Here is a 25,178-nt window from a genome sequence, read left to right as displayed (position 1 = left end):
CTGCCCTGGCTTCAGTAGCCTGCAGCAGTAGCAGCAGTGGATTCTAATCAAGTGCTCTCCAGCTCTCTGCAGCTGAGCCTGCAGTAGCTTGGAACAGGTGAATGCAATCAGGCCCTCTGCAGCTCTTAGTAGCTTACTGCAAACAAATGTATTTAATGTGCCTCCTCCAGCCCTCTGCCTTTTGGACAGCCTACATGTCCCAGAATGCATCTGCTGGTTTAATCCAAAATCCGGAATGGAACATGCAATTAGATTAGTCCAGAACTGCAGCGGTAAAACAAGGAAATAAAGGATTAGGCGCATCTAAAGGTGCTGGGAGGCAGGCGAGCAGAATTGTGACACACACCTGCAGTCTGTCAAGGGGCTGCAGGTGTCTTATAGGAAATTAGACAGACAGGAGAGCGAGCCAAAGGGGAAGCAGCAGGTGACCCTTATGAGGAGGCAGCTGTGGTGGGACCGGAGTCAGAGCCAGGATGCCGACAATCATCCGAAGGACTTGTAGGACACGAAGAGAGTGGGACGGATGTTTTCCCTAGCTCTGGGAGCCTCCCCCTCCAAGTGCATGCAGCAGGAGCTGCTGAGGAGGAGGGTGTTGCGAGGACGCTGCCCGTGTTAAGGAAACAGCCTTGGAGTCGGCATGCAGAGAGAGAAGCACACGGCAGGCAAGAGGGACTTGCACCGGCTGGTTTCCCGACTTCAGAAAGCCAGATGAAGTCACAGGAACCGCCGGAAGGACTTGTGAAAGACCGGTGAGTGTCAGGAGGGTGTTTCAGCACCGAGTCAATCCTGAAAGACCGCAAGTGAATAGCGGTCCATGTTTTGAATACCGGACTAAATGAAAACTTAACCACAAAGCAAAGGAGTGCTTATTAGGTACCAAACTGAATGAAATTTTACAAATTAAGCAACACCAATGCACATTGAATATTGAACTGAAAATACACAATACTAAATGTATGTTGCACAAGGATTTAACCTAAAACCTGAAGTTAAATACATCAAAGCTAAAGGGAGCCATACAGTGAACTTTGATGAGTAATTCCAGTGCAACGAGGCCACCGCTTGGCAGTAGGAGTGTGACAAGTGTTGGCAGGATCCCAAGGAGCCAACATAGGGCAAGAGTATACATCCAGCGAAGAGGACGACACAAAGCTCTAAGTGAAGGTGACTTGGTGCACAGGAGCAAGGTCCAAGGAACATGTGCATGTGCTGAGGAGTCCCAGGGTCCTGGTTGCGCGACCTGTAATGGGTGGACCGTGTGGTCTAACAACTGCACCTAGACCAAAGAGCCCTGAATGGTGAAATATTAGGGTACCGAGCAACAGCCTAATGAAACCACTGCATATGAACTGGTGAAGTAAGCCAGAAGGAGGGTCTGGTCGACCTTGTGTTTTGTTAAGACTTTTTGGAAAGACTGCAACAAGTATAAGTGGCGGAGATGAAGTCTTGGGGAAGTGAACCCTGAAACTTAAAGGGGTCGCACTCAGGGGCAGCACCAGACATGGGCTTGAGAGAGCTGAAGTCCTCCCAAAATATGTCCAGGGAGTGCCAATCCAGGCCCGTTTCTCGGCCCTGGCGAGTTGGCAGCAGGTACTGGCGCTGCCGCTGAGGTGCTCACATTGTAAGTAACATGCAAGCCCCAGGGTCACCATTTTATCTGAATTTGCGCCACTGCACTGCTTGGGAGCATAAAAGGACGCATGATGTTGGTGTCGGCTTTTGGATTCCAGACGAGACCTCGCCCCACTCCCCAGCAGCAGGACTGAAGCCAGGAGTGCTTTTAAAAGCCAGTCAGTGATTGAAGAAGGTAAATTAACTTTCGTATTGGACTGCTGGGGCAGGTACTCGAGGCTGGTCATGATGGGCGGGAAGAGTCGTTTCCTCTGCTGTTCTGCAGAGTCCTTCAAAATGAGCGGTAAGGTCACTTAAAATTTAAACCCAGGGCAGTAGATTCACCTGCACTATTTTCCCCCCTATCGGATCTACAGCCCAGATTGTGCCATCGTTTGTGTAAACTGTTGTCACTTTGTAGTGGGATCATGCAATACACATGTCTTCAGCACGGCTTCAGCCACTTGATTAGTATCTCTTCCTTGCACTGAAGTCCTGGTAAAAGCTAGCATTAACAATGACAGCAGCTGGGACTTGGTCTAGGTATTAGATAGCATTGCTGTCCTATGTCCATGTAAGCACACCCTTTTCCAGCTGTTGCAATTTCATAGCCAGGTATTAACAGTGCCTAGCAAATGCCCAAACAGTTGGCTTTGCCAATGCTTGTTTAATCTACATCATCCGCAATGTACAGCCATGAACTGGACCAGCAATCCGTTTATTCCGACAAAACACATGCAAGCTGGAGGCCACCAGGGGGCGCACAGGCAATGGCTGCCTGAGTGCACAGCTCCCGCCTTGACTGGGACATCGTAGGGGATTGAGCCCCCCCCCGACCCTCCCGGCAGGCCCAACACCACGGATCCACCTGGTGACCCCCCCCCGGGCACCCACCAGACTAAAGAGCGGCGCTCGGGGTCCCTGGAGAACCATGGATCGGGACCCGGGCCTTCCGAGCGATTGGCAGGGCGGCCGCGGAGCCGGAGCAGAGGCGGTCCCCCCACGCGCCCTTCTGTTCCAGTGATTTGGCCCATCCCCCTCCCGCGGCCTGCCCCCCTCGACGGGAGCAGAGACCCGGCCTGGGCAGAAACCGGACCCCAGAAGGCCTGGAGACACCACGGTGGCCCAGGGGACAGGACCCCCTGCCCCTCCCCCCGACCCGGACAGCACTACGCGAGGTCCCCTCAGCGAGGCGGAGGACGGGGACTTTCTCAACACCTGAAGGCCCAGCACGGCGGGCCCGGTGCCCCCCCCGATCCACGGGGACAGCGCAGATTTGCTCCCCCCCTCTGGGGACCTCAAGAGCGGGACAGCGCAGGAGTGATGTGGCGGCTGGGCCGCGGAGTGTCCGGGACCACTGGAGGGCTTCGGTGGGGGCCCCAGATCATCAGCGGAACGCGCTGCCCCTCCCCCCCGGACACAGAAACTGGGCCAAAGGCCCCCAGTGCTGCACGGGAGCGAGGCCCCCGACCCCCCCCCCACTTTCTGGAGAACCGCAGGCCAGAAGCGGGAGTTGAGGCACCTTTCCCTCCCTGTCTGCTTGGACGCCCCCCTTTTTTTTTCCTGGAGACATGAAGCCAGCGCACCTCACGGTGGGAGATACCCGGGTGTGAGGCCCCCGCCGGCCGCAGGTGGGGCGTGTGCCCGCCCGGAGGTGGACCCCCCTCACTCCCCATCTTCATATCTAGTGTCCGCTTGCTGGGGGTGGGAGCCTCGGAGCCTCACCCCCCGTCCCAATGAGAAAAATCCACCTGACCAGGCCTCGGGGGCCCTCCAGGGGCCATCGCCCCCCTCCTGGGGAGACCAGAGGAGGCCCAAATCGGGCACAACGACCTTGATCAGGGTGTGAGGCCCCCGCCGGCGGACAGGCGGGGCGTGTGCCCGCCTCCCCAGACTTAGAGACCCCCCAGGAGGCATTGGTGAAGACCCCAACTGGGCGAGGAGTGACCGGACCGCGCCTCCTCTTCCCCAGCAATCCCCCCCCCGGCCGGCCCATGTGGGCAACCAAGGACTGGTCCCCCCGCCCCCGCTCGGGACCGCAGAGCATTCGCCTGCAGAGCACCGGGAATCGTCAGATGAGCTGGAGGGAAGCCATACAGGGATACCGCTTCCAGGACACCGCAGGGGGTAGCGGGGGCACGAGCCTCAAGAGGACCATGGCCCACTCGGAGGGTGCAGCCCCGTCCTCAGCTGCAATGGAAAGGGGCTTTGCCTCGACTTTACAGGAAATCAGGGACATGCGGTCCGACATAGCCCAGAAATTTGAGAAAATGGACCAAAGGGTGGACAAGGTCGAGGACAGACTGCTGCAGGTCGAGACCAACCAATCGTCTTCAGCAGCACAGGACGTACAAATATACATGAGGCTGGCGGCCCTGGAGAAGAGGGACGAGGAAAGAGCTCGGCAAATGGACGATTTCGAGAACAGGGAGAGGAGAAACAACCTCAGAATTTTCCGTGTGCCCGAGACAGAAGGGGAAACGGAGAGGGACATCACCCGAGTGGTGCGCGAGATCATCACCCTCTTGTTCGCAGAAGAGATGACAACCGAACCCACCTTCGACAGGGTACACAGAGCGGGGGGCAGAGCGGGTGCCCCCAGATCGATTTTGGTCCGGTTCCACTACTATACAGAGAAAATGAAAGTGCTGGAGGAGGCCAGAAAGGCTAGGGAAATCACCTACAACAACGCCCAGGTCTCCATATACCAGGACCTCTCGGCCTACACGCTGGCTAAGCGTAGAATGTGCCGCCCCCTCACGCAACTGCTCAAGGAAAAGGGCATACGCTATAGATGGGGCTATCCGTTCTCCCTAACTTTTGAATACATGGGCCAACGCTCGACCCTGACCACGGAAGAAGATATAAGGGGGGCTATTCAGGAGTACATAGTGGACTCGAACCCCAGGAGGGGCCCAACGGGGCCGGAGCTTGGCAGACCTAATGGCCCGGGTCTGTCCGGTGAAAGAAGAAAGCGCACTGGCGGGAGGAAATACAGGAAAATGAACACCCCCTCCCCAGCGAAAGACGGAGAACGGAATGACTCAAAAGACTGAAACGGGGACGACCGATTGGGTCCTGGAGAGATGTGCGCAGATCCTGAGATTTCACTATTTACACCGTCCTACTGAACAGCAAGTATGATGGGTTCACACGCGGGACGCAGCTGAGGGGGGGTTCTGCGGGGCTCAAGGGGATAAGCATTTTACGTGGACTTCCTGGCCGAGGTGGGCAGGCTGGTGGTTCGGCTAAAAGCCAGTGATAACGGAACTAACTGGCTCGACGCCGGTGGGGGCGGGTGAGGGGGTACACAAAAGTTGGGGTTGTTCAGTTAGGGTTTGGGGAAGGGGGGCAGTTGGGGTGTCATTCTAGGCCCACCCGAGGGGTAGGGGAAGGGGGCGCAGGGGAACAAAACACTATCCAATGGGAGCATGCAGGGAAGAGCTATGGGAAACGGGCAAACCTCGATATTCTCTTTGTTCAAGAGACTCACTGGCCACGGGGGAAGGAGCCCAAGATGCGAGGAGGAGGGATCGGGGAGGTCTTCATCGCTTCCCACAAATGTAAAAAGAGGGCCAAGCGCAATTCTGGGAAGAGGTGAGCGATAAACTCAAGCATTTTGTCCAGGGCACGGTAGTGGTGGGGGGAGACTTTAACATCCCTGTCCGAGATAGGAAACGCGCGGGACCCCAGCCTTCCAGAGCAGCAGACGAGATCATGGCTCGTAACTTCCAAAGGGTCAACTCAGAACTGGGCCTGATGGACACGATTCCGACCCCCAGAACAGACGCCCAATCCTTCACATATTATTCAGTGGTCCACACGCCTTTTTCCAGGATAGGCTACATTCTGGCAGACGAGATCCTTCACCCATTCATCTCGGGCCACAGGGTTGACCCGGTCCCCTGGTCCGACAATGATCTGGTCCGCATCATTATAGCGAGGGGAGGGCTAATCGATCGCAGGGGAGGTGGAAGTGCAACGACACCTTGTTGAAAGACGAGGTCCTAGCCCAGGAGGTTCTCAAGGCCATCACAGACTTCTTCGAAATCAACGATAATGGGGTTTTTAGGTTTACATATCTTATGGGACGCCGTTAAGGCTACCCTTCGGGGAGTCCTGATCAAAATGGGAGCCCAGAAAAAAAGGGAAAGGGAGACCCAGGAAAGGGTTTTGACGGTGAAGATTGCCCAGCTCCAAGCGGGTGACCTCCCACGGCCCCATTGGACTGTGCTCAGATGGCCGCTCTGGCCGACTACAGGCTCCAGCTGAAGGACCTCCTCCTCCACAAGACGGAGAGAAGTCTCCAACTGGTCAAACAAAAGTACTACGAAAAGGGGGATAGGGAGGACAGGATCCTGACCTGGAAACTGAGGGAGGTGCAGAGAAGTAGACTGGTGAAGGCAGTGAAGAACGAGGCAGGGGTGGTGGGCCACGATACGCCCCACATTGGCGAGGCCTTCCGCCGATACTACGAGACGTTATACTCTTCGGAATACAATGGGGGGGAGGCGGAGATTGAGGGGTTCCTAAACTCTTTACAGATCCCGGCCCTGTCCAGAGAGATGGCGGAGGGGTTGGAGGGTCCGGTGACTGAGGACGAGGTGGAACGGGCGATCCGAGGTATGAAAGTGGCACTTTCCCGGGGGAAGACGGTTACTCGGTCTACTTCTATAAGCGGTTCTGCTCGACCCTTTCCCCCCACTTGGTGAAGGTGTTCAACGCGGTGCTGGAGGGGGGACCCTCCCGGACTCCATGATGGAGGCAATCATAGTGGTTCTCCCCAAGCAGGGCAGGGACCCCGTGGAGTGTTCCTCGTACCGCCCAATTTCTTTGTTGAACACTGACGTAAAAATCCTGGCCAAGGTGATAGGGGGGCGGTTGGAGGGGATCCTGCCGAAACTGATACATGGTGACCAGGTGGGGTTTATCAGGGGAAGACAGGGCTCGGATAACATCCGTAAAACTATCAATCTACTCCACTATGCCCAGGTGTCTGACCTAGACGTAAGCGTCCTGTCCCTCGACTCGGAAAAGGCATTCGACAGGGTGGAGTGGAGGTTCATGGAACTCACCCTCCGGAAAATGGGCTTTGGGTCACACATTAGAGAATGGGTGGCGGCGTTATATAGGGCCTCAAGGGCTAGGGTCCAAGTGAACGCCAGGTTGTCAGAACCATTCCCCCTCTCGCGGGGAACAAGGCAGGGTTGCCCACTGTCCCCTTTGATCTACGTCCTGTCCATGGAACCCCTGGCCATTGCGGTCAGAGCTCACCCGGACATAAGGGGGACAAGGCGAGGCAAAGTGGAATTCAAACTCTCCCTGTTCGCGGACGACATCCTGGCCTACCTGGTGGACCCGGTGTCCTCGCTCCCCCCCTCCTGTCCCTGATGGCAGCCTTTGGTCACCTCTCGGGCCTTACGATTAATGCCTCTAAATCGGTTCTGCTCCCCATGAGATCCCTGGACCAAGTCCTGGATCCGCTGGGCAGCCTGGAAGGGATAACAATAGGGAAGGTCTCCATTTGATACCTGGGAGTCCTTCTTACCCGGGACCTGTCCAGCCTCGCCCAGGCCAATTATGATCCCATTGTATCAAGGGTCACCGCAGATCTTAGGAGGTGGGGGGCAATGATTTTGTCATGGTATGGTCGGATGACGGCGGTGAAGATGAACATACTCCCGCGCTTACTATACCTCTTTACCGCCCTCCCGACTAAAGTCCCCGACCAAACCTTCAGGGTCCTCCAGAACGCGGTGCGGGAATTTATATGGCAGGGTAGGACCCCGAGAACCGCAAAGGCCGTTCTGACCTTGCCGAGGGAGGAGGGAGGGTTTGGGCTGCCAGACTTTCAACTCTACTTCCGCGCTGCCCAGCTGCGCGTACTTTTGGAACACATGAAAGAGGGGATGGGCACATACTGGTCGTACCTAGAGGACATGGATGCTCACCCGTTTAAGGTTCGGGACCTCCTATGGGCCCCAAGCAAATTCATCCCGAGTAGACTCAAATCACACCCAACTTTGGGAGTCCTCTGGGCGATCTGGAAAGAAGGCCCCCAGACGGCCCACTTAACGACATGGCCGTCACCAATGTCCTCGCTCTGGGGTCATCCCCTCAAACTGGGAAGCAGGGGATTCCGCAACGCACAGTCTTGGTCCGGGGATGGAGTGGGCAGGGCAAGTGTTTAGGGAAGGAGAGTTTCTGCTTTATGAGGATTTGAGGGAGGCCCTGGGGCAGGGGTCCCTCACCATATTTGAATACCTCCGCTTGAAGGGAATTCTATGCGATCAATCCTGGGGACAGAATTTGAAAAGACAGCTGACCCCCTTTGAGAAATTCCTGGACACAGTGACCACCAGGAGGGGGCGGTCTCAGGGATGTACAGAATACTGAACACTGTTAACCTGGGGGAAAGGAGGAGATTCTGTGCTTTTTGGAATGACTTGGCGGGGGAGGAGATCTCTTAAGACGCCTGGGCAAGGATATTTAAAATAGCCTTCCATGGGAATCTATTCACAGCGGACATGGAACACAACCTTAAGATCCTTCAGGGGTGGCATAGAGACCCCGCAAAATTGTCAAAGATGTTTACGGGAGTGTCCCCCGTATGCCCGAGGGGTTGCGACCAGGTCGGTACAAGAGGGCACATGTGGTGGCACTGCCCGAAAGCACAGGCGTACTGGGCGGAGGTTAGAGGCTGGATCGCGGAAGTCTCAGAGGAACTGCTCCCTCTAAACCCTCTAACAATGCTACTGGGCCTCCCCCCTGAGGACGCGGACATAGCCAGATACCCAAGAATGTGGGAAACAATGCTGATGGCGGGAAGGGTGGCCCTGGCCCAGAAATGGAAGAGCCCGGAGAACCCCTCAAAGGAGGACTGGTTAAAAAAAGTTAAAAACATGTTCCTGATGGATAAACTCACGGCTATGATCAACAATGGTCTGGGCACATTCCAAGCCAACTGGTACGGGGTACATCAGACATGGGGATGGGATGTTCACTGATCCACAGGGTAGAGTCACGGAAGGAACGGGCGCCCATGCCCCGGGAGACGGCGGACATTACACAGCCACACAAGCAGTCAACGCTCTGGCTCTTTCTCAAGCTCCGGATACATTGAGCCCTCTACGCTTCTCCTTAAAAGAAGCAGGCGTAAAGGGGACTAAGTTTGTTTGGGGGTGGGTTCGCGGGGGGGAGTGGGTGGGAGGGGTTACCGGGCTCGTTACAAGTATAATTTGTTTATCTCTGCTGAAAAGGCTTCATGCCAGTTTGTTCTAATATGAAAATGCTAATAAAACAAAGTTTTTTAAAAAAAAAAAAGCACATGCAAGCTAGAGCTGCCCTTAAGCCGCTAAAAATGTAATGCACGAGGCCCAAGCAGCTGCTCGTAAAGTGCTTGTCTTCCACCCCCACCCAAAATCAGTTCCCTAGAACCTGCGCTTCTATGCGCTGGAACTCCAGTTTGATGAGTTTGTTGAATCTGAATTTAGTGACACTGGCTCAAAGTCCCCTTACTTACTTGCAATGGTCTATCCAGAGCCCCTCTCATCCATGGGCACAGCACTCTGACCCATTAAACGCAGCTTAGGTCAATTTGGGGGCCTTTAGACTCCTAAAGTATGCCCTGTGCCCTCTCCCCTCCAAGCGGGACCAACGCTTGCCCTGCTACGATTCTGGTGGATCAGTGCCACCACTCTCGGGGTATAATCCATTCTGTGAAATTAAAGTGTGTACAATAATTGAACTCCAAGGACTGAAACTAGGAACTCAGCGGGTGACACCCAAAGGACATTGAGTAGGGCTAAATGCAAGGGGCAGGCACCTCGCTCCTCAAGCACTGCGCCCCCACACTTGACAGGCCACCTAGAGGTCTGGCAGAGTGTCCATATCTGTTCAGCCATGTGCGTCCAGACAGGTGTTACCTCTGACCTTTCACAAGCAGATAAGGAAAAGCCCAGGCATGCCAGGACGTGCCAGGCCTCACCCTGTGTACACAGGCCAGAGACGATCCTGGAGTTCCTGACTTATGACATCCTTTGTCTGGCCTTGTGGGTTTCGCTTGACGTTTGCAGCGGGAGTTGAGGTAATATCGGGATCACTACATATTATCCCCACCAAAAATATTGCTGTATATATGGTCGCCTGCAACGGCCATAGGCAATATTTTTGTATGGCGATATTTTTGTGGGGATATTAACACATGGAACCGTAATATCAGGCGTTGGGTGAGGGTTTGCCCAGAATCTGAAAAGACCATCCCGGATATGAGGCAGCTGTATCAGCCCAATGACTGGCAAAACTACACACCGAGGGACGAGCTGTACACACTAGGGGCAGGGATGTCATTTGGGGGTCGCCAGAGGTCGCAACCTCTGAGGTCTCCCTTGCGACCTCTGAGGTCTACCTTGCGACCTTTGAGGTCTCCCATGCAACCTCTAAAAAAAAAAAACTTTTTTTTTTTGCAATGCAAGTTCCTAGGCTGTGGCCAGCACCATGTCGCTCTTCTTTAATTCTGGAGTGGCTAGCTTTCTTGTTCAGGCGCCTTAAAAAAGAAGAAAAAGAAGAAAATGAGGGCCACAAGTCTAACACTTTCAGCACTGAACCTAAATAAGAAAGAATAGGAATGGCAAAAAATGTGTCTTTCTGGAATTCTATACAATAATTGCTAGACTCAATAAAGGTTTATTTCAGGCACACTTCAGTCACTGATTTAGTCTGTTCTCAAATGCCTCAACTCAGCCTTTCATCCTTCTGAGGTGGATAAATGGCAACCAACACAGGTTGGGTGATAGTGGGTGTATATGTCTTCTATGTAAAGCGCTTAAGCGTAAGTGCTATATAATAACACATCATTATCATTTGGTCATGGACGTCTGCTTGCAATCACAGTAATTTGGTAATATGGGCCTATATACTCTGATCTTAACGATACATATGGCGATCCATTCAGGTATGAAATGTACATCACAGTTATATAGTGATATCGTAACCATATTTTTCCTAGTGTACAATGCTATGTGATGCCACTTCCTGTTTTGTCAATGGGTGAAAGGTTGTGTTCCATCGCTTCCCGCGATATCACTTTGGGGTGGGGTCGAATGGCATCACTTCCTGCGATGTCATCAGGGGTCAAGGGTGATGTGATGTCACTTCCGCTACTCCTGGCATTTTGATGAAATGACGTCCCTGACTAGGGGTAACCGGGCCGGAGACTAGGGAACGAGCTGCACAAATGCTAGGGCTGAAAGAGCTGGAGACTAGGGAGTAAGCTGTGCTAACACTAGGGCCGGAGATTATGTGAATGGGCACATTTTCCTGTAATTCCAACATTTGGGAGCACCAGAAGGAAATGTGTTTGACTGCTAACCTAGGAACAATGTAGACATAAAATACACTTTTCTTCCCACTACCCTCTAAAGTGCCTGCTCATACCTAATTTTCCCCCTCCCTCAATTTGCCCGAGACAACCCTACTCGACTCCCCACTATTCTTTATCTGCCCACATTCCCCATGTACTAACACAAAAGGAGGGGGGAAGTGTCCCGTAAGCAGTAAAGGAGAAGGACTAAGAACTATACTAAACCAATGGGGTCCATACTGCTGTAAATTCAATTAATGGTTTGTTCAAATAGTGAGTTATTTGTAATGAGTGTACCACAAGGGTATCACTAAACCAATAGGTTGTAGGCTGTTGCAGACTAAGAAAGAAATCAGGGTAGTCTCATGTTAAAAAACAATAAAAATATTTATTTAGCAAAAAGTTGTAAATAATACATGAACAACTAAAGAAAAGCAATATGATAAACATATAGATGCATTTGTCTATTAATTAGAGAGTTAGTTGAAGACGTAAGAACACAAATATTGGTTTTCCTTCAAAGTTTTGAACAGAATAGACAAAAGAAAAAACTGAGAGAAACTGGACAAAAGACTGCCAATGGTGAATGGAGACTAGGTAGGAAACTGGGCTAACACTAGCGCTGACAGGCCGGAGATTATGTGAATGGGCACATTTTCCTGTAATTCCAACATGTGGGAGCAGCAGAAGGAAATGTGTTTGACCGCTAACCTAGGAACAATGTAGACATAAAATACACTTTTCTTCCCACTACGCTCTAAAATGCCTACTCATAACTCCTTTTCCCCCTCCCTCAATTTGCCTGACACAACCCTACTCGACTCCCCACTATTCTTTATCTGCCCACATTCTCCATGTACTCAGCCTGCAATAATGTTATTTTCACTGTATATTGAACCTGCGTGCATTTGATATCGATACATCAGTTACTTTTAAGACCTCTCCACTTGTGTACCCACTGCACTCATTTAGTCTTCTTTACCTGTACTATGGCAGCTGCCATGAGGTTAGGCATTGCCAGTCTGTGTATACACACACTCCCATTATGTCTCATTTGCTTGTGTGCACGCCTGATGTAGCCCCGTATCATGAGTTGAGGATTTGCCAGTCTGTATAGACACACACTTATTATGTCGGAACTGTGCGAAAGGACCAAAAAAAAGGTCAGACTTTACCAAAAGTCCAAAAATGCATACCACAAAAGGTTCGAACACCAAAAGTTGTATGTAATTTGTACGTATGTAGTTAAATGTAATCTAACCTTACCAATTGTACATTAACAAAACTGCAGACCGCTGGGCACTGACCAGGGCCTGTTTTAATCTTTTGCAGCTTAGAGACAATACGGAGAATTGACTGGGGCATAAGCAGTCTGCGGTCTGCCCTAGATGCAGTGCTGAAAAAGATCTGTTGCACTTTGTTTCATTTTGCCCATGACTTTAGAAAAAATACCATTCTCCCTTTTCTGAGAGAAGCTAATTTTAATCAATGTCGACCTGCTCTGATCTTTTGTCTATGTGCCGAATCAACTGCTGTGGCATGGGACTGTTTGGAATTTTTAAGAAAATGATGGAACTGAAGGAAGCTTTTGCTGGATGATCAATTTTAACCTGCCATGTTTTTATTGTTCCCGCTATTTTTGCGATGTGATTATTTTTACTTTCATATTTTTTTCGGATATTATGGGCCTCTTTACAAGTTCGGCGGTAGCCTTGCCGGTAAAACCGGGAGGCTGCCGCCAAACTTGCAAATTTGTCCGGACCTTGGCAATGGGAAAATACAGGCCCATTACAACCCTGGTGTACCCTGTATTCGGAATGGTGCCGGTGCATCCGACATGTCTGCTTGCGGATGCCGTTCTGCCCTGCAGGCCTGTCCTGGGGGGTGAAAAGGCACCTGTGAGCAGAACTCATAGTTTGCCGGTCCGGTAACTATGGTACAAGCAAGCTTACCGGTACCGGCAAACTTGTAATGAGGCCCTATGTATTGTTGCATTATTTATGTTGTGGATTTTTTCCGAATAAACTTTGACTGGTACTTAGAATATTCAACAATTTGCAGCTTCAAAACTGCCCACAACTCTTGAGGGAAAACAAGATTTACATTGGTGCTCTTTGATACTCTTATGCAAATAATGCTCCTCTGCTTCTGGGCCTCGTTTCTAACCACAGACTGATAAGGGATTAGGGTCTTTTACTCCTCCTCCCTTGAAAAATGTGAGTTTATACCAGCTTTTGCCATATGTTGTACCAGACATGGGCAACAAGTTCCACTGCTTATGAACTTCCCAGTAGTCCCCTTTAGTTGTTGGTAATGTTTACTAGATTGTAACTGCATCAGATGTATTCTCTCTTGGCTTGGGCAATGCTTGTATGTGTTCACTTTTAACAATGTTGCCCCTTTAGATTGTTGGCGTTTCCATAGACTCACACTTATATGGTCATAGCCTTTTGACTTTCTTAAAATGGGGTTTCACTGTGTGTTGCTTCTGTTGCTTTTCAGTAGTGCAAGATTCAAAACTGCTTTCTGCACCAGTTTCATTCACAGGAGGGTGTTCCTCATTCACTGAATGCCTGCCTTGCATACGCGAGTGAGGAAGGAGCGCTCCTGGCTCGCTAACAAGCTGTGAACTCACCTGGTAAGTCATGCGCCTTCATTCCTCTCTCCGCTTGCCTGACTTCTCCACCTGTGGCTCCTCAGGGCCCGGCAAACCTCTTCCTTTAGTCCGCTGCTGAGCCCGCCACCTGCAAATTGAGTTCTTGTTGCTCGCGAGGTCCTCCAATGCACGATGTAAACTGCAATCTGCACACCCTAGGGCTGAAGATAATTATGTATTAAATTAGATAATCTCTACAATGTTATAGATTTGTCACAAGTCCAGCTACAGGGGAGAAAAGACAGCCCTGGCACAAAGGCAGTGTATATACATGTAGTTGTGTAAGTTACCAAAACGGGGAACTCCCATCCATTGCACACTATTTTAGGCATAATGACAAACTATTATTCATATATATTCATTGATTGTTGCTTATATTTAAGGAACATTTTGTGAATAGGACATTTTGTATAAAGAAGACATTTTCAAGTAAGGTACACATACAATCATTCACAGATATTTCCTTGTGCAAAAAAATATATTTTTTAGTTTAAATTAGGTAAGGAAAAGGGCCCCAACGCATTTTGAGAATATCTCTCTTCATCAGGGGATGTTTTCATTACATTTATCTCTTGCTTTTCCGAGTCTGTCGCCATACACAGTGGCCTTCTAATCACTTGTAAGAGCAAGTGTTGTTCCTGAATCCTTTACATGGTGTAGTTCTTGCATTCACTATTATATACTCAGCATAACCTCACCTCTAGTTGACTCTCTGTTTCAACGTGCAGTGTTTCCAGGCTCCACAAGACAAAAGGGAGGGGAGGAGTGGGGCAACAGAGGGGGAAAAAAGAATAACAACAATAACGGTCCTACTAGGCCTTGTGACATTGGGATTGTGCAAGTGCAATATTAAGAAGTGCAGGGGTGGGGAGGAAGTCAGGGGAAGGGATAGGGATAGGGATAGGTATAGGGATAGGGATAGGGTGATGAGGAACAATTGCGGCGAGAAGGGGGCCCAGGAGCTGAGCGAGTGCTAGGGGGAGCCCAAGAGGGCAAGTGTCAGGGGGAAATCAGGGAAGAGGAAAATAGTATGAGTGCAGGAGTGGACCAGCCACAATAGGCTGGAAAGGGAAGGGTGCCTGAGGGCAAGTACTTGTAGGAGGGGGTGAAGGAGAAGCCTGGTCAAGGGGACCTGACCCCCAGTAAGACTCATAAGGGAAATGGGCAACCAGTCTGAGCGGCAGTGGAGGACTAGCAGTGGAGTTCCTTTCATTGGCCTGTTCCCTTTGTGGATATTCCCTGTTTTGTGCCCGCAGATCAGTGCAGACAATCATCCATGCCCAGTGTGCCTTATGTACTGTGCTGGCAATAAGTCTACTTCTCAGTCTGTAATAAATCTGTTTGTGATTTCTGCAAAGACTCTGGTGCCTTCATTTGTGCTCCCACATTTTGGTGTAGTGTGAGAGACCTGAGGGTACTCTCACTCCTAGTCCCCTAGGATCCTCTGCACAGGTGGCCAGGGAACACATACATTAGGCTGGCACCCAAGTCAGGATTAGCATGGAGATTTGGAATTGATGTCTTGGCGGGAATAATAGACCCACACCTCAGAGGTGATGTTAAGGTCTTGTTACAAAATCACGGAAAGGATCCATTTTGTTTTCACCAAGGGGTGCCTGAGAGAGCAGTGTTCCCAAAGTTTAGAGACAAATCTGGGAAAGCACCAACAGGGGAGCTAAAGGCTTTAGAGAGGCTGGTGAGACATCTGATGGTCCTCCCAAAGTTGAACCTAGGAAATATATGGAGGAAGAGCCTGAGACACTTCCTGACTTAGCTTTTGCTGAAAGAAATGACCCCTTCTTGATGAATCCTTTGTGCGAGTGGTATCAGAACCAAAGGACCATGGAAAAGGGGGAACTTTTTCATTCTGAAACATGGGCACCTTAACAGAAGAGATACCACCTCGGAAGGACAAGTAAAAACCCAATTAGTGATCCCCAAGATTCACAAGCGGGTGGTCCTAGATATAGCCCATTCCCATCTGACAGGAGGCCATCTGGGGCAGTCTAAGACTCAAGCACATAAAAGAAATACATTTTATTGGCCCGGAATTCACATGGACACTAAAACCTTTATTCAAGCATACACAGTTTGCCAGAAAACGAACACTCATATACGGTTAACAGTTCCCTTAAAGTCATTACGAAAAATAGAGGTTCCCTTTTCTCAGATTGGTATGGATATTGTGGGGCTCCTGGAAACTTCCATTCTAGTTATTGTAGATTACGCCACACATTATTCCGAGGCCTACGTACCACATTATTCCGAGACCTTTCCCCTGAGAGCCAACACGACACAGCAGATCCTGAAACACCTGCTCCCTTTCTTCTCTCGAGGAGATATTGACAGATCAGGGCTCTACTTTAATGAGCAAATTTATGGGAGAAGTTAAAGAACGTACACATTGCTAGCTTCAGAACATCCATGTATCATCCCCAGATGGATGGCCTGGTGGAAAGATTTAATAAGACTCTTCAGACAATTTTCAGAAAGTTAGTTGAGAAAGATGATAATACAAACTGGGATCAAATGATACCTTGGACCTTGTTTGCAGTTAGGAAAACTGCTCAGGCCTCAACAGGATTTTCCCCGCTGGAACTCCTTTATGGACAAGAACCACGGGATGTCCTGGATATGTTCAGAGATATTTGGGAGGAGAGAGAGAAGGTCCCAATTCTCCTTTCCCAGACTGCAAATAGGCTGAAAGAACATATGACTCTGTAAGGTCTTTGGTACAGGCCCAAATGGTTAAGGCGCAAGAACAACAAAAGACTTCTGACGATAAAATGATTTCCCTCAGATACTTTTCAATAGGTCAAAAGATACTCGTTTTGTTGCCCTCTTCGGAAAATAAGCTTGTGTCCAAGTGGCATGGATCATACGAAGTAATAGAGCAGATGGGTTCATATAATTATACAATCTCACATCAAGACTGCCACCTTAAAACACAAATCTATCATATAACTGTATTAAAGGAGTGGAAAGAAAATCCAACAGAGTCTCCAGCCATAACATTATCTTGTCTCCTGCCAGAAGACACAGAGAGTAAGGCCCTCATTTCATATGACTTGAATAACAATCAGAAACAAGATCTATATGAGCTCATAAGGCAGTACACTGATGAATTTCATGAAGAACCTGGAAGAGTAAAGGGTATTTATCATAGTAGCCGCACTCCCGTAGGTAAAGTGGTACACCTGACACTGTATCGTTACTTGAGGCTAGAAATGAAACCACAATTCAGGAAGTCAAAACCATGCTGGAAGCTAAGCTAACATCATTGAACCTCCTAGTAGCCCTTGGTCCTCCCTATTGGTTTGGTGGCAAAACCTGATGGAAGTTGGAGATTCTGTATAGATTTTTGTAAACTAAATGCTATATCTGCCTTTGAGGCTTACCCTATGCCCTGTATCGACGATCTAAAGGACAGGCAGGGTAATGCCGTCTACCTTTCAACACTCAACCTCATAAAAGGATATTGACAAGTTCCTTTGCATGGCCTTGGTAAAAAAAACTGCCTTTGCCACTTCCATTGGGTTGTTTCATTTCAAGGTCCTACCTTTTGGGCTACTTAGAGCTCCTGCAACATTCCAGAGACTCATGGATAAAATCTTACAACCGTACTTGGAATGTTGCAGAGCCTATATTGATGACATTGTAAGACATGGGAAGATCATTTGTACCACCTCTATACCATCATGAGAGTATTGAGAAAAGCGGGGTTGACCGATAATCCCAGAAAGTGAAAGCTGGCTCAGTCAGCCGTAAAATAATTGTTTTTTTTGTGGGTAATGTGACAGTCAAACCACAGCAGGAGAAGGGGAGAGCTGTCCTGGATACCCCTTTCAAAAACTAAGAAAGATCTGAGGCCCTTTTTGGGACTAATCGGGTACTACTGCAGATTTATTCCAAATGTCTCTAATAAAACATCCAGTCCGACAGACAAACTTAAAAATGCTGAGCCCAGACAATCAGGTGGGAAAAAAAAATTTGTTTTGTTATATGACCTTAAAAACAATCCCTATGACCGAGCCCGGTTTTGGGCGTGGCCGGCATCTACAAAGAATTCATCCTCCAGACTGATGCTTCTTTAATGGGACTAGGAGCTTTTTCTGTTATTAAACTAGGATGAGGTTGAACATCCCATTCAATACATCAGCAGAAAGCTCTTCCCCAGAGAAAATAACTATTCAGTCATTTAGCTAGAGGCACAGACAATCAAATTGGCCATCATTCATCTAAAGAATTACCTCTTAGGTTGCAGGTTTTGCTTGATGACGGACCACTCTCCTATGGTTTGGATTAGTCAGAGGAAGGAGTCTAACCCTCGGGTAATACAGTGGTTCTTGGACCTTCAGCCGTATTGCTTCACAGTTCAACACCGGAATCGCAGGGAGCAAGGTAACAAGGACTTCTTCTCACGGTTTCCCTGTAAGCACCCTGGTCCAACCTGCATTGGGGAAGGGTATGTAGAAAACTGAAGGTATTCTCACTCCTACTCCCCTTGAGTCCTCTGTGCAGGTGGCCAGGGAAAGGCCATCACTCTTGGGTCCCGACCATGGGGGTAGAGAAATAAGGGACGATCAACTGGGTGGAAGGTCCTTGAGGACTGAGAGTGGGGTACCCTTGGGTGAGACATGGTATCCCCCCCTTTCCTGTTGATGACCAATCTAACCGTTCCCGAACCTCTATGGGCTATTCTAAGCCAGTTCCCCATAATCTTCCACATATAACACTTGACAGTACTGGGACGAAAAAGGAAACACTAAAAGCAGTGAAGATTACACCTTTAGACCATTTGGTACTGGGAAGAAGATGTCTGCCAGGAATTGTGAGCGTCAGGCATGTCCCTTTAATTGTGGTCAGGCAGGGCTAAGTGGACATTCACACCTGCAGTCTGTCAAGGGGCTGCAGGTGTCTTAAAGGAAATTAGACAGACAGGAGAGAGAGCCAAAGTGGAAGCAGCAGGTGACCCTTATGAGGAGGCAGCTGTGGTGGGACCGGAGACAGAGCCAGAATGCCAGCAATCATCCAAAGGACTTGTAGGACACAAAGAGAGTGGGACGGATGTTTTCCCTAGCTCTGGGAGCCTCCCCCTCCAAGTGCATGCAGCAGGAGCTGCTGAGGAGGAGGGTGTTGCGAGGACGCTGCCCGTGTTAAGGAAACAGCCTTGGAGTCGGCATGCAGAGAGAGAAGCACACGGCAGGCAAGAGTGACTTGCACCGGCTGGTTTCTCGACTTCAGAAAGCCAGATGAAGTCACAGGAACCGCCGGAAGGACTTGTGAAAGACCGGTGAGTGTCAGGAGGGTGTTTCAGTACCGGGTCAATCCTGAAAGACCGCAAGTGAATAGCGGTCCGTGTTTTGAATACCAGACTAAATGAAAACTTAACCACAAAGCAAAGGAGTGCATATTAGGTACCAAACTGAATGAAATATTACAAATTAAGCAACACCAATGCACATTGAATATTGAACTGAAAATAAACAATAGTAAATGTATGTTGCACAAGGATTTTACCTAAAATCTGAAGTTAAATACATCAAAGCTAAAGGGAGCCATACAGTGAACTTTGATGAGTAATTCCAGTGCGACAAGGCCACCGCTTGGCAGTAGGTGTGTGACAAGTGTTGGCAGGAACCCAAGGAGCCAACATAGGGCAAGAGTATGCATACAGCGAAGAGGACGACACAAAGCTCTAAGTGAAGGTGACTTGGTGCACAGGAGCAAGGTCCAAGGAACATGTGCATGTGCTGAGGAGTCCCAGGGTCCTGGTTGTGCGACCTGTAATGGATGGACCGTTAGGTCTAACAACTGCACCTAGACCAGAGAGCCCTAAATGGTGAAATATTAGGATACCGAGCAACAGCCTAATGAAACCACTGCATATGAACTGGTGAAGGGAGCCAGAAGGAGGGTCTGGTTAACCTTGTGTTTTGTTAAGACTTTTTGGAAAGACTGCAACAAGTATAAGTGGCGGAGATGAAGTCTTGGGGAAATGAACCCTGAAACTTAAAGGGGCCGCACTCAGGGGCAGCACCAGTCATGGGCTTGAGAAAGCTGAAGCCCTCCCAAAATATGTCCAGGGAGTGCCAATCCAGGCCCGTTTCTTGGCTTTGGCGAATTGGCAGCAGGTGCTGGCACTGCCTTTGATGTGCTTTGTTCACGTTGGAAGCAGGTGCTGGCGCTGCCTCTGAAGTGCTGACATTGTAAGTAACATGCATGCCCCGGGGTCAACATTTTATCAGAATTTGCGCCACTGCACTGCTTGGGGGCATAAAAGGACGCATGATGTTGGTGTCGGCTTTTGGATGCCAGCCGAGACCCCCCCCCCACACCACCCAGCAGCAGGACTGAAGCCAGGAGTACTTTTAAAAGCCAGTGAGTGATTGAAGAAGGTACATTAACTTTCGTATTGGACTGCTGGGGCAGGTACTCGAGGCTGGTCATGATGGGCGGGAAGAAACGTTTCCTATGCTGTTCTGCAGAGTCCTTCAAAATGAGCGGGAAGGTCACTTAAAATTAAACCCAGGGCAGGAGAGTCACCTGAACTATTTTCTCCCCTATCGGATCTACAGCCCAGATCGTGCCATCGTTTGTGTAAAGTGTTGTCACTTTGCAGTGGGATCATGCAATACACATGTCTTCAGCCACTTGATTAGTATCTCTTCCTTGCATTGAAGTCCTGGTAAAAGCTAGCATTAACAATGACAGCAGTTGGGACTTGGTCTAGGTATTACATAGCATTTGCCAAGCATTGCTGTCCTATGTCCATGTAAGCACACCCTTTTCCAGCTGTTGCAATTTCATAGCCAGGTATTAACAGTGCCTAGCAAATGCCCAAACAGTTGTCTTTGCCAATGCTTGTTTAATCTATATCTGCTGCAATGTACAGCCATGAGCTGGACCAGCAATCCGTTTATTCCGACAAAACACATGCAAGCTAGACTGCCCTTAAGTCGCTATAAATGTAATGCACAAGACCCAAGCAGCTGCTCGTAAAGTGCTTGCATTCCATCCCCACCCAAAATCAGTTCCCTAGAACCTGCGCTTCTATGCACTTGAACTTCAGTTTGATGCGTTTGCTGAATCTGCATTTAGTGACACTGGCACAAAGTCCCCTTACTTACTTACTTGCAATGGTCTATCCAGAGCCCCTCTCATCCGCGGGCACAGCACTCTGACTAATTAAACGCAACTTAGGTCAATTAAGGGGCCTTTAGACTCCTACAGTATGCCCTGTGCCCTCTCCCCTCCAAGCGGGACCAAGCGTGCCCTGCTAGGATTCTGGTGGATCAGTGCCACCACTCTCGGGGTATAATCCATTCTGTGAAATTAAAGTGTGTACAATAATCGAACTCCAAGGACTGAAACTAGGAACTCAGCGGGTGACACCCAAAGGTTATTGAGTAGGGCTAAATGCAAGGGGCAGGTACCCCGCTCCTCAAGCACTGCGCCCCCACACTTGACAGGCCACTTAGAGGTCTGGCAGAGTGTCCATATCTGTCCAGTCCTGTGCGTCCACAGACAGGTGTTACCTCTGACCTTTCACAAGCAGATAAGGAAAAGCCCAGGCATGCCAGGACGTGCCAGGCCTCACCCTGTGTACACAGGCCAGAGACGATCCTGGAGTTCCTGACTCATGACATCTTTTGTCTGGCCTTGTGGCTTTCGCTCTACGTTTGCAGCGGGAGTTGAGGTAATATCGGTATCACTACATATTATCCCCACCAAACGGCCATAGGCGATATTTTTGTATAGCGATATTTTTGCAGGGATTTTAACACATGGAACCATAATATCAGGTGTTGGGTGATGGTTTGCACCAGAATCTGAAAAGACCATCCCGGGTATGAGGCAGCTGTACCAGCCCAATGACTGGCAAAGCTGGAGATCGAGGGACGAGCTGCACAAACGCTAGGGCTGAAAGAGCCAGAGACTAGGGAGTAGGCTGTGCTAACACTAGGGCTGACAGGCCGGAGATTATGTGAATGGACACATTTTCCTGTAATTACAACATTTGGGAGCACCAGAAGGAAATGTGTTTGACCGCTAACCTAGGAACAATGTAGACATAAAATACACTTATCTTCCCACTACCCTCTAAAATGCCTGCTCATAACTTCTTTTCCTCCTCCCTCAATTTGCCCGACACAACCCTACTCGACTCCCGACTATTCTTTATCTGCCCACATTCCCCATGTACTCAGCCTGCAATAATGTTATTTTCACTGTATATTGAACCTGCGTGCATTTGATATCGATACATCAGTTACTTTTAAGACCTCTCCACTTTTGTGTACCCACTGCACTCATTTAGTCTTCTTTACCTGTACTATGGCAGCTGCCATGAAGCTAGGCATTACCAGTCTGTGTATACACACACTCCCATTATGTCTCATATGCTTGTGTGCACGTCTGATTGTGCCCCCGTATCATGAGTTGTGGATTTGCCACTCTGTATAGGCACACACCTATTATGTCGGAACTGTGCGAAAGGACCAAAAAAGGTCAGACTTTACCAAAAGTCCGAAAATGCATACCACCAAAGGTTCGAACACCAAAAGTTCGAACCTTTGGTGGCATGCATTTTAGGTAAGTAAGAAAACTGTGGGGGTGTCCCCCGCTATACCATGCTCACCATACTATACAGTTTAGTGAGCAGGGTTTGGGGAGGGGAACCCCACTGCACATCCGACAAAGGGAGAAAAAAAATGGGGGCTGTGGGGGACACCCCCGCAGCACACCTGAGAAAACAAAAAAAAATGGGGGTTGCAGGGTTGTCTCGCCAACCCCCGCTCACTATACTTTATAGTATAGTGAGCAGGGGGTTGTGGGGGGAAAACCCTGCAGCTGCGCATAACATTTTCTGATTTAAAGAGGACCATGTCCAATCAAAAACCAATATTTCAATCCAGACTAATGCAAGTACTGTGTTTTAGGGAGATCCTGAAGTGTCCAATATAATTACAACATCCCTTGTAGTTGATCCGGAGCCAGAAGTATGGGCACTGACAGTTCCATCGAATGAGATAATCTGATCATATTTAGATGTCGTGTAATTCTTGTACACAATGTTTCATTTGTGGTTTGCTATGGATATGTACCTTTGTCGTCGTCCCAAAGTGTGTCTTCAGTTTCCAATATTTTAATCCATTCTAATGCAAGTACTGTTTTTCAGGGAGATGCTGAAGCGTCCAATACAATTACATTATCCCTTGTACTTGTTCCAGAGCCAGAGGTATGCGTACTTACAGTACCCTTTAATGAAATAAAGTCAGTCTACTTTTATGTGTAATGCAAATGACTTATTTTAAATGGATACTCTTTTCTAGGGATGTATACAAGATCCGTATATTGAACGGGAGGCATGCGGATCAGAGTCGGTGCATCAGCTTGCTGATGGTGACGTTAGAGTAAAGAAGGTTTCAAAGAAAAGAAAGAAAAATAAGGTACTTTATAAATAGTTTACATTTTTTTGCAATTGTGTTGTGCTGAGGCCTTCATTATATGCTTTTTTTTACTGTAAATTGTACGATACTGTATGTTGGATTTACACTGAACATCCTTTTTCCTATCCGTCCTGTAGTTGCCCGAAGGAGTACGGACTATGCAGACACAGACAGCGACACAAATGAGAGATGCTTGCCAAACTGTTTTCACTATGGAGGAACTATTAAGTGAGGCGCGGCGTGTTCAGGCTCGAGATGTCAATCTGGAAAAGTGAATACCCTTCATTTGGATTATAGACGTATCTTGATGGCCGAAGGCCAACCGTCTTATGCACAGAATTATAGAAATACAGACTGCTATGCTTGACCAACAAGCGGCCATTTTAAACGTAGCAAGAATTGCCATTTTGCTTGTTAACCATTGCTCATTGCTTTCTGTCTAAACTGCTTTGCAGCTTGCAATTCTTGCGAATTCTGCTTACTCTGCTCAACTGTTAACATTGTTGTCTGAATATGAAAGGGCAAGGCCGCGGGACTGAGGAGTTCGTTGAAACTCCTCATGAGCAGCCCAGAAAGGAATGCCCACGCTCCCTCTCTGTAGCCTTGAGGGAGAGCTGCAGGGCATTTAATCATTTCACAGCTGCCAGCCAGTCTCGTACTGTGGTAGAATATGTTAGAATAAAGCAGCTAAAGGCTTGAATTATGCTCTTCCTACGGCCCCCCTTCACAAACCCCTTTAGAGCGTGTCGGCTCCCAGGACACGAATAGCACCTCATAGATAGCAAAGTTTGGAATGTGACTCTTCCCACGTGTGCAGCTTGCTACCAAGAACAGAAGCACTGTGTTCTGCTCAACAACTAGAAGATGCCTTTCTAATTTGCACATTGTTACTAGAATAGACATCGAAAGTGTCATAATTGTCATACTCGTCGGAAATGTCCATCATCATCCCGAGTTCAAAGAAACTCAATAAAAGGGGGGTGTTAAACATGACATAGCTGATTGTATGATATGCATTTTGTATATATGTAACTGATGTACGTATTTCGCTCTCTTGCGTCCCTCGAGGTCTAGAGAATACACGTCGCGGGGCGTGAGACCACAGTTGGCCAATTGGGACTATTTTGCTTGCAATAAACCCTAGCATTGGGAATTTGAACCTCGTGTCTGGCGCATCCTTTCGTGCATGGTTATTGCCTTGTTTCCATATCGCGAGGGACCCCTAAGGGCCCCTTTCAAGATGGCGCCCGAATAGGGACCCTCCCCGACTTGCCCCATCTTATACGTTGTAACGTAGTAAAGGCGGAGAACGGCGAGGACGGGACGACCGAGCCGGGATCAAGAGGTGTACGGGGCGCCCTGTAGAAGTGAGGAGAGATTCCATCCACAGATCTGCACACATCTGATCCCTGATCGGCGTACCGGGCCAGAGGGCAAAGGAGGCGAGGGTCCCGAAACGAGGCAGAAGGCAGAGAAGCGCAGACACGACATTGGGAGGGGTTGCGTCAGGACACAGGTGACTTGTTTTATCAGGTGAGTCATTCCCCGATTCAAACGAAACCCTGATTATTGGTAGAATGTTGATTTTGCAAATTCAAACATCGAGAGTAAGGTTGGTTAACCAAGGGGAAGGTTAAAAACATGCCTGGAGTACTGTCCACTTTAGCAGGGCTTTTCCGCTGCGGTAGACAGTCCTTGAAAATGGCCAAAGTGCACCGCCTGGGGGAACGCCGGCTTATGACATGTATGCAAAATACGGTGTGGGTGCGATAATATTTTGTGAAATTTGGCATAGGCAAACTAGAAAGCAACAGGACCATCAGTGGCCGATTAATGGTAGCTTTGAGATTGCGAGGATAGATAACCTAGAAAGGGTGTTGATAAGGGAAAAAGCGCGACCCGCAGCTTTTGAGACTATCAAAGATCGGAGGAGGGAAGCAATGCTCCGACTTAGGAGTAGAGAGAAGCATGCGCATAGGCACAAATCGAAGCTTGAGGTAGCAGAAGAAAAGGAGGAGGAGGAGTGGACGGCAAGTCTAAGACGGGAAGGGAGACGTGAGCAAATGAACATAGAAGGAATATACCCGCAGCGGGAACT

This window comes from Ambystoma mexicanum, chromosome 13 (assembly GCF_040938575.1).
Source record: "Ambystoma mexicanum isolate Mex_15411 chromosome 13, UKY_AmexF1_1, whole genome shotgun sequence".
Lineage (NCBI taxonomy): Eukaryota > Metazoa > Chordata > Amphibia > Caudata > Ambystomatidae > Ambystoma > Ambystoma mexicanum.
This window is presented reverse-complemented; position numbering follows the sequence as displayed.